The sequence below is a fragment of the Euprymna scolopes genome, chromosome 7 (genome assembly GCF_053919585.1).
Source record: "Euprymna scolopes isolate OS-2025 chromosome 7, ASM5391958v1, whole genome shotgun sequence".
NCBI lineage: Eukaryota > Metazoa > Mollusca > Cephalopoda > Sepiida > Sepiolidae > Euprymna > Euprymna scolopes.
In genome coordinates, this window is record NC_136488.1 from 94,689,144 (window position 1) to 94,703,849 (window position 14,706).

Consider the following 14,706-nt stretch of genomic DNA (forward strand, 5'->3'; position numbering starts at 1 on the left):
TTATTGGGATAATGTAAAGCTCAACAAATTGTATTGGAGCTTATATAGAAATCAATAAAGAAAGGAAATGACGATATAAAACTATATATATTAATATATATATATAAATTTATTCATTTATTCAATAAAGATATACATCAATTAGGGGTGTAGGGTAATTAGAGACTCTTTATACCATTGTATTTCAAAGCCTAATGCTTCTCACCAGAAGAGGAGAGAAGATGCTAGACAACATAATAGGGAATCGACGTCTAGCGATAGTTACATTAAGAGTGAAAGAGAATATTTACGCTGTTTGGAGGAACTAAATTGATCTGTGATATAGGAGGATTATAAATTTTATTAAATAATGCAGGTAGATGTATAGCATATCTATAATGGTGTGTTTATTATATATATATATATATATATATATATATATATTATATATATATTATATATTATATATATTATATATATATTATATATATTATATCATATTATATTATATATATATAGTCCGGTTTTTTCACCGCTGGTATATATATATATATATATATATATATATATATATATATATATATATATATATATATATATATATATATATATATAATATAATATAATATAATATAAGGCTGAATGTCTGTGTGTGTATGTATGTGTGTGTCTGATCACGAATAGGCTCCTATATGGTTGACTATTATAGAAAACTGATCACATATAATGATAAAAGATGTATCGAGACACAGGAATGGGTTGTTTGATCTGGCAGAACAGTGGATCATTAAAATTGTGGGGTCTGCGTTAGCGCCTGGTCCACAAAGTATGGAAATAAAAAATGTAAAAATTAAAAAAAAAACTTTACAAGTGCTTTTGATATAGATGTACATAATAATACTTTGATAAGTATGTTTTAACTTAAATAGGGATGGTATAATAAAATTGTGGGCTCTGCGTTCGCGCCTGGCCTCCATAGAATGGAAATAGGCACAAACTTTAATAAAGACTTTTCATATCTTTCTGCGTAAGTATACTTTGATAATTATATTTCAATTTGAAGAAATATGTTATAATAAAATTATGGGGTGTTCGTTCGCACCTGACCTCCATAGAATGTAAATAAGTCACAAAGTTTAACAAGGTTTTTTAATATAGATCCACAGAATATTGTGATAAGTGTTTCAGTGTGAACAGGTATGGTATAATAAATTATGGGGCTTATCTATTTTATTTTTACTTTCATCATATTTTGCTTTTGTGAAATTTTAAACCAATGCGTTTCCGGTGAAAACATTATAACGTATTTACATGTCATGTCAAAATTAATATAAATTCCAAAAATTATGAAAAATTATCTTGTAGAATAATAATTACAAGCAAAAACAGAATTTTTCCAATTATCGTGTTTTAATATAGAATAGTTTTGCGACCAATTCTGTATGACAAACTGACTTATCTCCCTTCACTTAAATTAACTTATATTACGGATCTACTATTTTCAATCAGATTATATCAGAACGTAATTGTGTTTTTTTTTTTTTTTTTTTTTTTTTTTTTTTGCTTTTTTATGTTAAAAATATATCTAGCACATATTTATTGGATCATTTTTAGTACTTTTTGGTATTTATACAAATTCCGACATGACACGTAAGTACGTTTTCACCTGAAATCCACTCGTTTAAAAAAATTACCAATCTACACAAGCACCTTTTCTTCATTAGATGCATCCACATATCTATATACGACGCTTCATCTGTCGGTCACGTTTACGTTTGAAATAACATTTTCATATGTAGACACAATTGTATATGTAAAATAATATAGGATCTTGCTCATTCCATTAACTTGTGGTTCGATGTTCAAACGCTTCCTTTAAGTTTTTTTAATCAGTTTAATTTATATCTTTACTCCATCAACAACAGCAGGAAGGTGATAATGGTTAAGTGGTTAACGACACGGACTGACAGCCTGAGAGTGCTAAGTTCGAATCCACTTCGTTTCACAAAAACACTTTCACTTGGGGTTATCGGCAACATTCACGAGGACCCTCTCGTAAGTACCTGATGTCTTTCTAGAAAGAATTCTAACTAAAAAATAGAAATGAATGTCAACAATAATCATCTGATTCATGAGAAAATGTGTGAATGATACTCATGCTCATCATCATCAGCAACACGTTTAAAGTTAAAAGTTGTGGAAAAGAGAAGAAGAAGAAGAAGAAGAAGAAGAAGAAAACTAAAACGTAAATAGTTCAGCGGAAGTTCCTCCCTCGCGAAGCGTTTCTGATTGGATAACAAACCAACACTTGACACGCAAGCTTTGTATCACGCAAGAATTGTGGAAGTGAATATTTCGGCAGATATGCAATTTAGGTTATGAAGATAGCCTCTAACCCTTGCATTACTAAAAGGGACAACTTTTTAGATTACACCGTTGTGACGTCACCTAAATAAGCATCAATGATTGATTAATTAGTTTAATCTTTTTTTTTTTTTTTTTTTTTTTACTTAATAGTAACAAACATATTTTATTTCTAAATCATGTGAATAAACATTAAACAATAAATTTGTACATTTTATAAATGTTATTCCACTAAAAATGCCTTATTTCCTAAATTTTCAAAAGAATGTTTTATTTTTTTAATTTTCAAAAGAATGTTTTATTTCTTAATCATGTTAATAAATATTAAACAATAACGTTACATAATTTTAACAGAATATTGTTCACGAATGCATTTAATGATACGTAGAAAACCTCGTGTTTCTCTGTGTCGGCACAAGAATCCTATCAAACGCATATCGAGCATATTCTCTTTATTCCCAACCATTCTCATTGCGATTACTTTAGCCTCCTGATATGCTTGAGAGAACTAGCAACTGCTTTAATTATGCTCAGAATAATTTTATTCGTGTACATATGCAGCTGTGAAAACTCATTGGCACTTTTAAGGGCTAAAGGAAAAACCGATACTACATTGGGCTGATTGTCAAGAGTGAACGGACGATTACATGAAACGATCTGCTTTCTCTGAGGTCGGATCTCGAAAGGGCTTGGCATTCCTTTTGTGATATCACTTCGCCAAGAGGCACTGACCGAATCACGACTCGAAAGTAAGAGCACCTACCTTATTTTAATTTCTAAGCTATATAGGACACAAATAAATAATTATTTATTTTATTTAAATGCATTTATACTATTATTTCGGTATTACTTAAACTAGAACAATATTTTTCCTGTCTCTTTTGACCTTATCTTAATGGATTATTTTATGGAAACGGATTTAGCTAGAGTCTATTAGGCTTTGATATTTTGGTATCATGATTTGCAAATGGCCAAAAATACCAAAACCCATTTATCCTATGAAAAGTTGAATCTGGCAACACTCCTTCTCCAAATTCACTCTTGTGAATTTCCATCCCAGAGAGAACATCCAATTTGCTATGATTTTCGCTTTCCTTTTTTTAAGTGTCACAACTATCTATTCTGCATTCCTGGTAATGTACAACATTATCCGTTTTCCCTTCTCCTAGGGCGCAGCGACAATACCATTGTAAGAAATCGTCTATCCAAAAGACTGCTGATATTATCAACATCTTTTTCTTTTAAGCTGCCAGGCTTCTCAATCAAGACAAGCACTTTCCGTATGCAGTCAATCGGAACCTTAAAGATGTCAGTGGCCCTAGCTATATGCTACTTACTTCGAGGCATCATAATCCTGTAGAATACTAATGTCTTCTTTGAGGTTGCTCTTATTTGATATTCATTTCTTTCGTGTATATAGGTCTGCAAGTATTTTACTCGCCATTTTTCCCCCAAATTGATTTCCAAGGAATTGGACTTGTTTCTTCTTTGCATACCTGTCTTCGGACACAAGGTCGCCAGGAATAGGCAGTACGCTTCCCATTTTTATAGTCAGCAGCTGATTTGAGGAAAGAGGAATAGTGTCACAGGCATCACTATGCTGGTCCACAGTCAAAGGGCGATTATTTACAATAGCCATTGCTTTATAAAAGAAAATCCCCAAGGATGTAGTGCTCAGCCTATTTACCGACATTTGCAGAAGTCTCTCTAGTACACGTTTTACAGATCCAATCTGCCTTTCCCAGACTTCCCCCATGTGACTTGAGGTAGGAGTGTTTAAAATCAAATCACAGCCACGTCAACACAGCATATCCCTCAACTTGCTCTCACTTAGCTTCTCCGGCTCTGCTTTCCATTTGTTTCTGGCACCTACAGAATTGGTACCCTGATCACAGTGAATGCTCCGTATGAGGCCTCGAATTAGCATGAAGCAATATAGGCATCCGTTGTCAAGTCTTCTAAAATTTCTACATGCACTGAGTGCCATGCAGATGAAGATAGCACGATACTGTTTAGGGGTTTTTCTTCCTTGACACAGAAGGAACTAAAACAATCCATTTCATCATAAGTGAATGGAGATGCTGCCTTCAATGTTCTGGTAGATCGGCCATTTTTTTTTTTTTTTTTTTTTTTTTTACCTTGTGATTTTTTATCCGGTTGGGCCTATATACAATACACCAAAATAAGAATATGGATATTTCTGCTTTACCTCCTATGATCCCAAAACCCTTATTCCTGAGACCGTTTAGGGTCATGCGTTGACTTTGAGTAATATCATGATAGTACACGATAACAAGCCGGGTTACATGATTACATTTTTTGAGTATCCGGGGGAGGGGTTACCGCCATAGTAACAACTGATTTTTATTTCAGCCTTACTCTGAACATTTTCTCCTAATTTGGGGCTATTCTCTTTCACTACTTTGCACTATGGCAAGAAATCAATTGATTGGATCAGACTCAGAGAATCCTTTTCAGTGGCTTTTTGCCAGGCATTTAACTTTGTGCTGAATGCTTCTGTCATTATGGACAAACTTCCGTACTGATCACCCAGCATACCCATTGCATAGGCACCGCCAAAAATGGCCGCAAAATCAAGTTGTTGTTGTTGTTTTTTAAAACTAAATTACATTTATTAAAATCCATTATTTCTGAGTAACTTTTTTTTTCCAAAAAGATAAAACCCTGAATTTTATCATATAGAAAACAGAATAATGTAAAACTTTTTCTACTATTTTTAATTAAATTTTAAATGTTAAATTTTCGCAAAAAGTTAACAATTGACATTTTTTGTCTTGCACAAAAAACGTACTTAAATATTTAAAAAAAAAAAAGGGTTTTTGAAATAATTAATTTATTTATTTATTGTCTAACTAAGATTTAGGATGATTTTCTAAGAGAATATGCAAAATATTATAATATAAGTACCTGAATTTCAAATAATTCCACTTATTCATATAGGTAACCAGATATTTCGCGTCGACGTAGAGTTCAGATCGACTCTGTTTACGTTTTCGTTTGATAAGAAGAAAACTATGGAAGACCAAACAGGCCAAAAAAACTTATTTTTCAGTGACGAAAATTTCAATGTATTATTAAGCTGAGGCTGGCCAGTACCAGATGGGTGACCATTTGTATGAGTTTGGTTTTTAATGTGTATGTGTGTCGGGGCCAGGCTCCCCAAAATGGGGAGGGGGCAATTTAAAGCAGAATAAAAAAAAAAAATTTCAGCGCGTTTGGTCCATCGTAGTCGAAAGGCGGCAAACGTTTTCAAACGGGATCGAAAAAAATGATGCTATTTTTAACACAAAGAGCACAATATTTATCGAATTTTTTTTTGTATCGATTATTCAAAGCATGCCCTGTTTAATAATGGTCATGCATTATTCGGCTCGCTAAAAAAAAATTGTTAATTTATTTATCAAAAATTTTAAAATGGCTTTTTTCGTATAAATATTAAAAAAAATTTTTTTTTGTTTTGCTTAACTTAAATTAATTATTTTACTTAACATATTCACCGAATTTCACACTTCAAAACTCAAAGGCGGGATAATTAAACACAATCGAAGTTCTGATATTCAGACGTCAAAATAAGGTATGCAAACAATTTTTTTTTTTTTTTTTTAATCTATAATTCTGTCCCTTACAACAACACAATATGTTTTGTTCAGTTTCAGATGATTATTTTAAGCATATTTGTTCCCACTTCAAAACAAGGGGGGGTTTTGTAAGCAAAAAAAAAAAAAATATATATATATAAATATCGTTTATGAAAAATAAGTACACTGTTATAAAGTTCATTCTTCTCCTAATCATCGGTGAAAATTTCGTATTGATCGGATAATTACCTGATTTTTGGTAGATTTTTAAAAAGACGGTCCGTCAAAAAGTACTGACCTGCCCCCCCCCCAGTTTTGGCGGTGCCTACCATTGCACATATCAGGGCATTCTTGATCTTAGCAACACGTCTATTTTTACGGCTTCTCGAGGCGATCCAAACATATACTATTTGAAATAGGCGATCCATTCATCAGATGGAAAGCCCTATGTTTTCATCAGGAAGGTGAATGATGTAGTCCACTCAAAGTATTTTGTTAAACAGTTAACTCTCACACAATATTTAAATGCATATTCCCCATCAATAAAATGAAATCGTTCGTTTAAAAATGAAATGAATAAAGCGCAAATTGGCAAATCGATTTTTAACTCTTCAATCCAGTATAAACACGCCCGTATTTTTTTCTAAACTAATTCTTCTTCAATTAAATTTAATCAATAAAAGTCGCATTTCACTGAATATATTAAACGTTTTATTGTAAATAAATTGTTTGTTTATTGAAAAGATTTTAAATATTTATTTTATATATGTAACATAGGAGGTTCAAACCTGATATTTCTGATAAGGTTACAACTTCATGGATTTATCGGGTTTTGCAAAAAAAAAATCCTTATATGGCGCTTATCGCGTTTTGCAATAAAACTGATTTTTTGAAAGCAAAAAAAAGTACAATATTAAAATCTGTAAAAAAAAAATCATGATGACATACGGTAAATACAAACAGCGTAAAAGTGTTAAATTTAAAAAGAAAAATGAAAATGGCGTTTTTTGTGTTTTGCAATTGAACTCTTCATATATCTATATACCTAAATAGTTGTTTTTTTCTCGCACTGACATTGATATTAAAAGCCTATTTTTTAATTTAAAAAGGTAAACGTTACCTTACGCTACAACAGAACACAGACCACTCTAATTTTTTTTTTTTTTATGAGTATTCGAGGTCGCTGAACGAATTTGATAATCAAACCCGTCGCAAATTTACCGTTTGCATGGTATGAACCCCTGGACAAACAAACTTCTTAATATGCTTAGTTATGGATATGCGAGCGACTTCATGAAGATTAACTAATTTGCGTATTCCTTTTGAAACACGAGTGTTAATTACTTAAGTATTCATTTTTCATGGTTTCTTATTAGATGAATTGAATGGGTTCATTTAACAATTACACTTGATTCCTTTTATGCATAGTTTCTACATCGTCCATAACTGCGTGGAATTTAGGATGTAAACATTCTAGCACACTGGCATGTTTATGCGTAATTAAATTCGCATGTTCGAGATTCACAACAGAAATTTACAAAATCGCAACAGAAAGATGCAGCTCGGTCCCACGCGGCTGTTCAGCGCGAATTAGAAAACACGCTCTTGTAAACAAAACGTGCCTGGTGGTTTAGTCGACTGCACAGACAGCACGCGCCTTCATATATACCAGTTTGCATATGTGATGGCGAAAACATAACTCTTTTTCGATTGTCAACCGTTTCAGATGAGGGAGATCAAAAAACAGACGGGTGATCTTCATCGGGAAATTAACGCAAATCAAATAAATTAACAACGTAAAATTTGTATGACGATTTCAGGTGAAATATTTTTTGCCCGTGTGCAGCTGCTGATGTGTACAAAAATAGGCAACTTCATTTTTGTGGCTGTTCAAACAAATACTCTCCCTCCCCTGGGTCGATATTAGATATTGAAATAAAAGATTTATATTTTAAAATTTTATACAAGATTTGTCTCTTAAAATATTAGACATTAACGTAACGCGATGTTCCAACATCTGACTAGCTTTCTGCGTTTGTCCACTTGCCTCGACTCTGTATACATAATAATTCTTTTTCATTTCTCGGAATATTTTTTGTTGGTTGAGGGTTTCGGGCTATTGAATAAAAAGTTGCTTTGAGTTCGAATTCTTATCATTTCCTACACTGATGATTGCGTAAGCATAAAACACAAGTTTTTATAGGTAAAAATGACTCATATTCATTTATAAAAATTTATAAAAATATTATATACACACACACACACACACACACACACACACACACACACACATATATATATATATATATATATATATATATATATATATATATATATATATATATATATATATATATATATATATACTAGGTCCCCCAATTTTTGCCAGCCCATTTTTGCCCGTGCCTATATGTAGCGTTTGCTTGCTCGGTGAAGTGTGTGACGGGGAGGGGGTGCTAAATTCAGGTACCTGCAAAATAAATGGCCGATCCCCAAAATGCATAAACATTTTGATCCCTCCCTTCATTTTTAAATTCACCAACATTCAAAAAATTAACCAATTTTAATGAAATTTTTAGTATTTATTAATCATCACAGAATATACTGAACTCGTTATTTTTTTAAAATGTTAGTGAAAATGTATTATTTTTTGTAAACAAAAGCACTTTTACTAAAATTAAAGTTTTAAGAACTAAAACAAAAATAACTTAACTCTGCAGGTTATGTAAGCAACAAAACCTATACTTCTTCCTCGTTCAATGAAGGATAAATCTTTCTACTGGGGCAATTTTGATTTTATTCCTATTTAAAATGCCCCTTTTTGGGAAGCCTGATTATATATATATATATATATATATATATATATATATATATATATATATATATATATATATATATATATATATATATATATATATATATATATTAGCATGGGTGCCCGGCGTTGCCCGGGTATTTGGAGGGAGGTGTATGTTGAGCAAAAAAAAAAAAAAAATGCGGTCAATTTTTTTTAAATTTGACCCCTATTATGACCCCTTAAAATTTATTGTTTTGGGCCTAAATCAAGTTATTAAGTTAGATCCATGTCCAAGCAACCTATATCTATATAAGTGACCCCCCCCTGTAGAAAAGGGCCTAGTTGAAGGGGAAGATATTAATGTTTTTAGCCAATTTTTTGATATTTGTCGTATGAAAGGTCGAACTTCAAAATGATACTGATCTTGGTAAAATCCGTCGCCTCTATTGAAAGTTTTAGGCAAACGTGCAAACATACACATACATACATTTATATATTGGTAACTAAAAATTTTCCACCCAAACCGATGAAAAAGCTTGCCTAATCTCTGAATACCCTTTATGTAAAATTTCAAATATTTAGACCAGAAATTGTCTGAGTAATTTGAAAGAGACCGCAGAGGTCAATTTTTTTTTAAATTTGACCCCTATTATGACCCCTTAACATTTATTGTTTTGGGCTCAAATCAAGTTACTAAGTTAGATCCATGTCCAAGGAACCTATACATACAATTTCAAGAGCGTACACCCAAAATTGTAGGAGGAGTTTGGTAGAGTTCTCAAAGGTCAAATCGTTGAACTTTGACCCCTTAATAGCCACATTTCTGTCCAAAAACCAATCACATCGATTTTCCCAAATCTCAGTACCCGGTATATCAAATTTAGAATCTGTAGGCTTAAAATTGACAGAGTTATTGCGTAGGGAAATGTACACAGACACACAGACACTTTTATATATATAGAAATATATATATATTAGGTTGGTGCAAAAATAGTGTTTTTTTGACGTTCAACTTCAAAAGATCATAACTCCTTTCATAATAAACTTTATTAATCGAAATAAGAACCATTAGAATCGACACATTTTTGCTAACGAGAAACATGTTTATTTATCCCATTAGCATATAAACCCGGAGTTTTGGAAGCGATGAATTCATTGAAGGCTGATTCGGCATCATCTCAGCTTTTTAAGCATTTTTCGCACAGTAAGTTATCTTAATGCTTGAAAAAGGGATAATCTGTGGGCGAGAGGTCCGTTGACCATGGCAGATAAGGCAGAGTCTCGTAGCCCAATTCGTTCAGCTTCTGCATGTTCAGTTGAACAACATGCGGGCGAGCGTTGTCATGGAGGAGAATAGGTTCCTTCATATTGCCCAATCTCGGCCACATACGTTGGAGCTCCTGGTGCATTTCGTCAATTTGTCTGCAGTACTTCTCTGCCATAATCGTTTCGCCCAGATTCAAGAAGCTGTGATGAATAAGACTGACCGCAGACTACCAAACAGTCACCATTTTCGCTGCAATTTCGGCTTCCGGAAGTATTGTGAAGCTTCTCCGGCATCCAACCACTGTGCCGAATGTCGCCGGTTGTCATAGAGGATCCACTTCTCATCACACGTCATAATTGAAATAGATTATTTTAAATATGAAGTCGACCGCTTGAAATATAAAAACCTGAACTGTTAACCATGTGTCGCTTAAAATGTTTCACAGTCGATAAAAGAAAGACGCACGCACCTTTTAACTGGTAAATATTCCAGCCATGAAATTGTCTTGATTTCAGATTATGTATTGCTCCTATTTCTTTTCAGCCTAATTGCCATTACTCAATTTTTAATTTAATTCATGCCTGGTTAAGTAAATGTTGTAAAATCTAAATGTGACGACGTTCAAAATCTATTCAAAATATATAAGCAGAATATTGGTTTCTTTCCGTCTCCTTCTCCTTAAAAAAGAAGAGGAAAGTTCCACTGGACGATCTCAAATGTAAAGTGAGCCCCCCCCCCCACTCCAATGACCTGGGATAGAAAGGGTAGAATTCCTTAGCCTCATTTGCACGGTGGACGAAGAATCCACACCTCGAAGATGAAACTTTAAGTTAAGTACATTTTTATGCTCACTTTTTTAAAGTCAATCAAATCTAACCCTCTTTTCTCGTTTGTGCTCATATCATTCTATGTAGTTTTATTTTATTTTTATTTCTCACACATCTTAACCATTCTTAATTCACTTATTTTAAAACAAGTTCCTGACTAATTTCTTTTTTTTACCATGTCACATCGAGGTAGTAGTGGGGGGATCCCTATTAGCTTATTTAGATGGCAGAAGAACTTTATTTAAGTACGATACTTAATATTAACAGCCATGGTAAGATGCAATATATATATATATATATATATATATATATATATATAAGTAGGTTGTAGTTTGCTTGAAGCATTGTTGAAGAAAATTATAAGGTAAAATTAAAAGCCAAGAACAATGCGAGATTTTTTTTTTATATAGAGTAAAATTAAATGCAAACAAAAGAAATAAAGTTCTTTTTTTTGTTGTTTGTTTTTTTCTTTTTCACACAAATTTTAACTCTAAACAACAGTAATTTTTTTTTTCTGTTGTATTCAATGGTGATATAAATCTCAATATATTTCAGACTTATTAGTCCATTTTCAAGAGAAGACAGCGGAAGAGTGTTCAAAATTGGAAAAGTAGCCGCAGAGTTTGCCACGTGATACCGCGAAATATAGAACAAAAAATGACGTTAGGAGAACGTTAAAATAAATCAGTTGATGTTTGAAATACTTGTTGCGTTTGTGAATCAAGGGAGATGACTATTCAAGCAAGGTTTTTTTTTGTTTTTTTTTAATTATTGTTTTTCTTATGTTTTAAACTTATATTATAAAAGCGGAGCTCAATTCCAGTCTATTGTTTAGTGTGGGAGTATTTTTTGAAATAATTAAAGATTCGAGGATACGAAGTTGACCTACGTTTCTTGAAGAAGCAAGAATGTTGATGTGAAAATCTGGTTCTGAATTAATGCAAGTGCGAATATGTTTATAGAACGACGAAGCAGTAGTGTTTAAGTGCTCTTTAATGCGGTGATGAAGCAGTCTGGTAGTGCTTCCGATGTAAGATGCACTGCATTTAGCGCATTGTAGGTCGTAAACAACGTGGTTCTTAAAGCATAAACCTGTGTGTGATATTGGGCAATTAGAGAGTGAACAAGGGGAAGGTGTATGCGATGGATGTTTTCGGTTGAGCTGTTGTCTTAAAGTAGATCCAGTGTGGATGAGTTGAATGTTGAGCCCCTCGCTGCGGATGGCTTTTCGGATTGAAGATGAGATTTTGTCACTGAGGAAGGGTAGTTTTAGAAAACAATTGTTAGAGAAGGGTCGGGTGTTGCGTTTTTTCTTTTTAAGTGAGGATAGGATCGTATTAGGGTAGCCGTTTAGTGAGAGGGTCTGTAGGAAATTGTTAGTGTGTGTATGTTTGTCGGAGATGTTAGTGCATTTGTCTTGTATGCGTGAGATTTCGGCATGTGCGTAGTTTAGTTTGTCCTTGAGAGGTAGCGCAGATTTGAAATGTACGAAGAGGCGTTTGCTGGCGGGTTTTCTGTAGAATTCAGTGCATATGGCACCATTTTTTTTTATTTGTATTTTAAAATCAAGTAGAGAAAGAGATTCCGAAGAGTCTGGGTGTTCTATAGTAAATTTTAAGTTTGGGTCGGCGTTATTGAATTTGTGGAAAATGTTAATAGCTTCTTCGCGGGAGTATGTGATAATTAAAATGTCATCGATATATCTAGTAAAAAGAAGATAAGAATAGCAGGTACTAAGGGTGTGTCTTTCGAGTTTGTCCATATAAGCAATGGCAAGAATACCGGATAGACTGGAGCCCATGGGTAGTCCAGATACTTGTTTGAACGTGTTTTGTAGGAAAGTAAAGTAAGTGTTGTCTACTATAATACGGAGGAGTTGTAAGAGATCTCCTGGAGTAATTCCGAAGCATTGTGGGTTTTTAGATGCTATAATGTCTGCCATGAGATTAATGGCTGGATGTGCAGGAATGGAGGTGTATAAAGAAACGACGTCTAGGCTAAATGGGTATCTGTATAGTTTGAGTAGATGGTGTGGTAGATCGTTGAGTCTGTTAATTACTTGGTTTGAACTACTAACATGGGCTGGGAAGGTAGAGAGTAGAGGTTTAAGTAGGCGGGATATTAACCAAGAGATTTTATAAAGGGGACCGTTAACGCTTGAAACAATGGGTCTGATCTGTGTGTGTGTGCTATTTTTGTGGGTTTTAATAAGGTGATAAAAGGTAGGTAATTTGCTGTATTTAGTAATAAAATTTAGTCTGTGTTGTTTTGGGAGATTTCTTTTAAACAAATTTGAGACCATGTCTTGTTAATGTTGTTCTCAATACGAGCAGCAGTGATATTATGTGCTGGGGTGTAAAGGTCGGTATTGGAAAGATGCTCTATAGCAAGGTTGTTATAAGATTCCTGTGATATAACGCAAAATTCTCTGCCCTTATCAGACGGTAAGTAAACTAAATCTTTGTCTTTAAGGGATTTAAGGGTGAGGTATTGGTTCCTGGTAAGATTGGGGGTAATTAATTATTTCAAAAAATACTCCCACACTAAACAATAGACTGGAATTGAGCTCCGCTTTTATAATATAAGTTTAAAACATAAGAAAAACAATAATTAAAAAAAAAAAAAAAAAAAAAACCTTGCTTGAATAGTCATCTCCCTTGATTCACAAACGCAACAAGTATTTCAAACATCAACTGATTTATTTTAACGTTCTCCTAACGTCATTTTTTGTTCTATATTTCGCGGTATCACGTGGCAAACTCTGCGGCTACTTTTCCAATTTTGAACACTCTTCCGCTGTCTTCTCTTGAAAATGGACTAATAAGTCTGAAATATATTGAGATTTATATCACCATTGAATACAACAGAAAAAAAAAATTACTGTTGTTTAGAGTTAAAATTTGTGTGAAAAAGAAAAAACAAACAACAAAAAAAAGAACTTTATTTCTTTTGTTTGCATTTAATTTTACTCTATATAAAAAAAAAATCTCGCATTGTTCTTGGCTTTTAATTTTACCTTATAATTTTCTTCAACAATGCTTCAAGCAAACTACAACCTACTTATATCCCTCAGTCTCAGCCAGACAGAGTTTGCACTCATGAAGAGCATCTTCAAAACTACGGAAAAACGCGCTAGAGTCAACTGCCAAATCTACTTTTTAAAAAAATGCCGTAAAAACAAAATTATTCCTAACACAATCAGGAACATAAATCTGCCAACATGTTTCCGTTTTCTACACACTTCACAACAATTTATATATGACTATTGCTTCAAAATAATCATTAAGCAACACCACCGGACTCTACATGGCCATATTAATTCAGTCAAGAACCTCCGGAATTCACTCACTTCATCTACCCCTAACGGTCATTCGCTAAACAACATCCAATCTCTGATCGACCGCGCATACCATTCCAGCTTCAACAATGAACAGAAACGTCTCATATGCAAATTTACTTGGCTTAAACAGAAAACTAATAAACCGGTCTTCAACAGACACATACATAATTCACAGGATTCTTCCACCGACAAGTCCCTTAAAGATCATCTTCTCGTAACTGACCTCACTAACTCTCTTTCCACAACTGAAACGGATCTCCTTTCACTTGGCCCTAAGTTTATCACCACAATGAAACTGACGGATAAAGCTAAACTCAACATAGAAACGCAGTTCTGCAGAACTGCTTACCACCTTAAATGGCTGCACGCTTTTGCCCCGCACGATAACAAGGACACCCCCCTCAACCTCTCAGGTAATCACAACACCTCTTTTCCTGTTTTTCAGCTTGATCACCCTTTATACCCACCTCCTAATAATATTCCACTAGATCTAAAACTTTCAAGGTTAAAGCATAAAATCCTCAGAATACTTG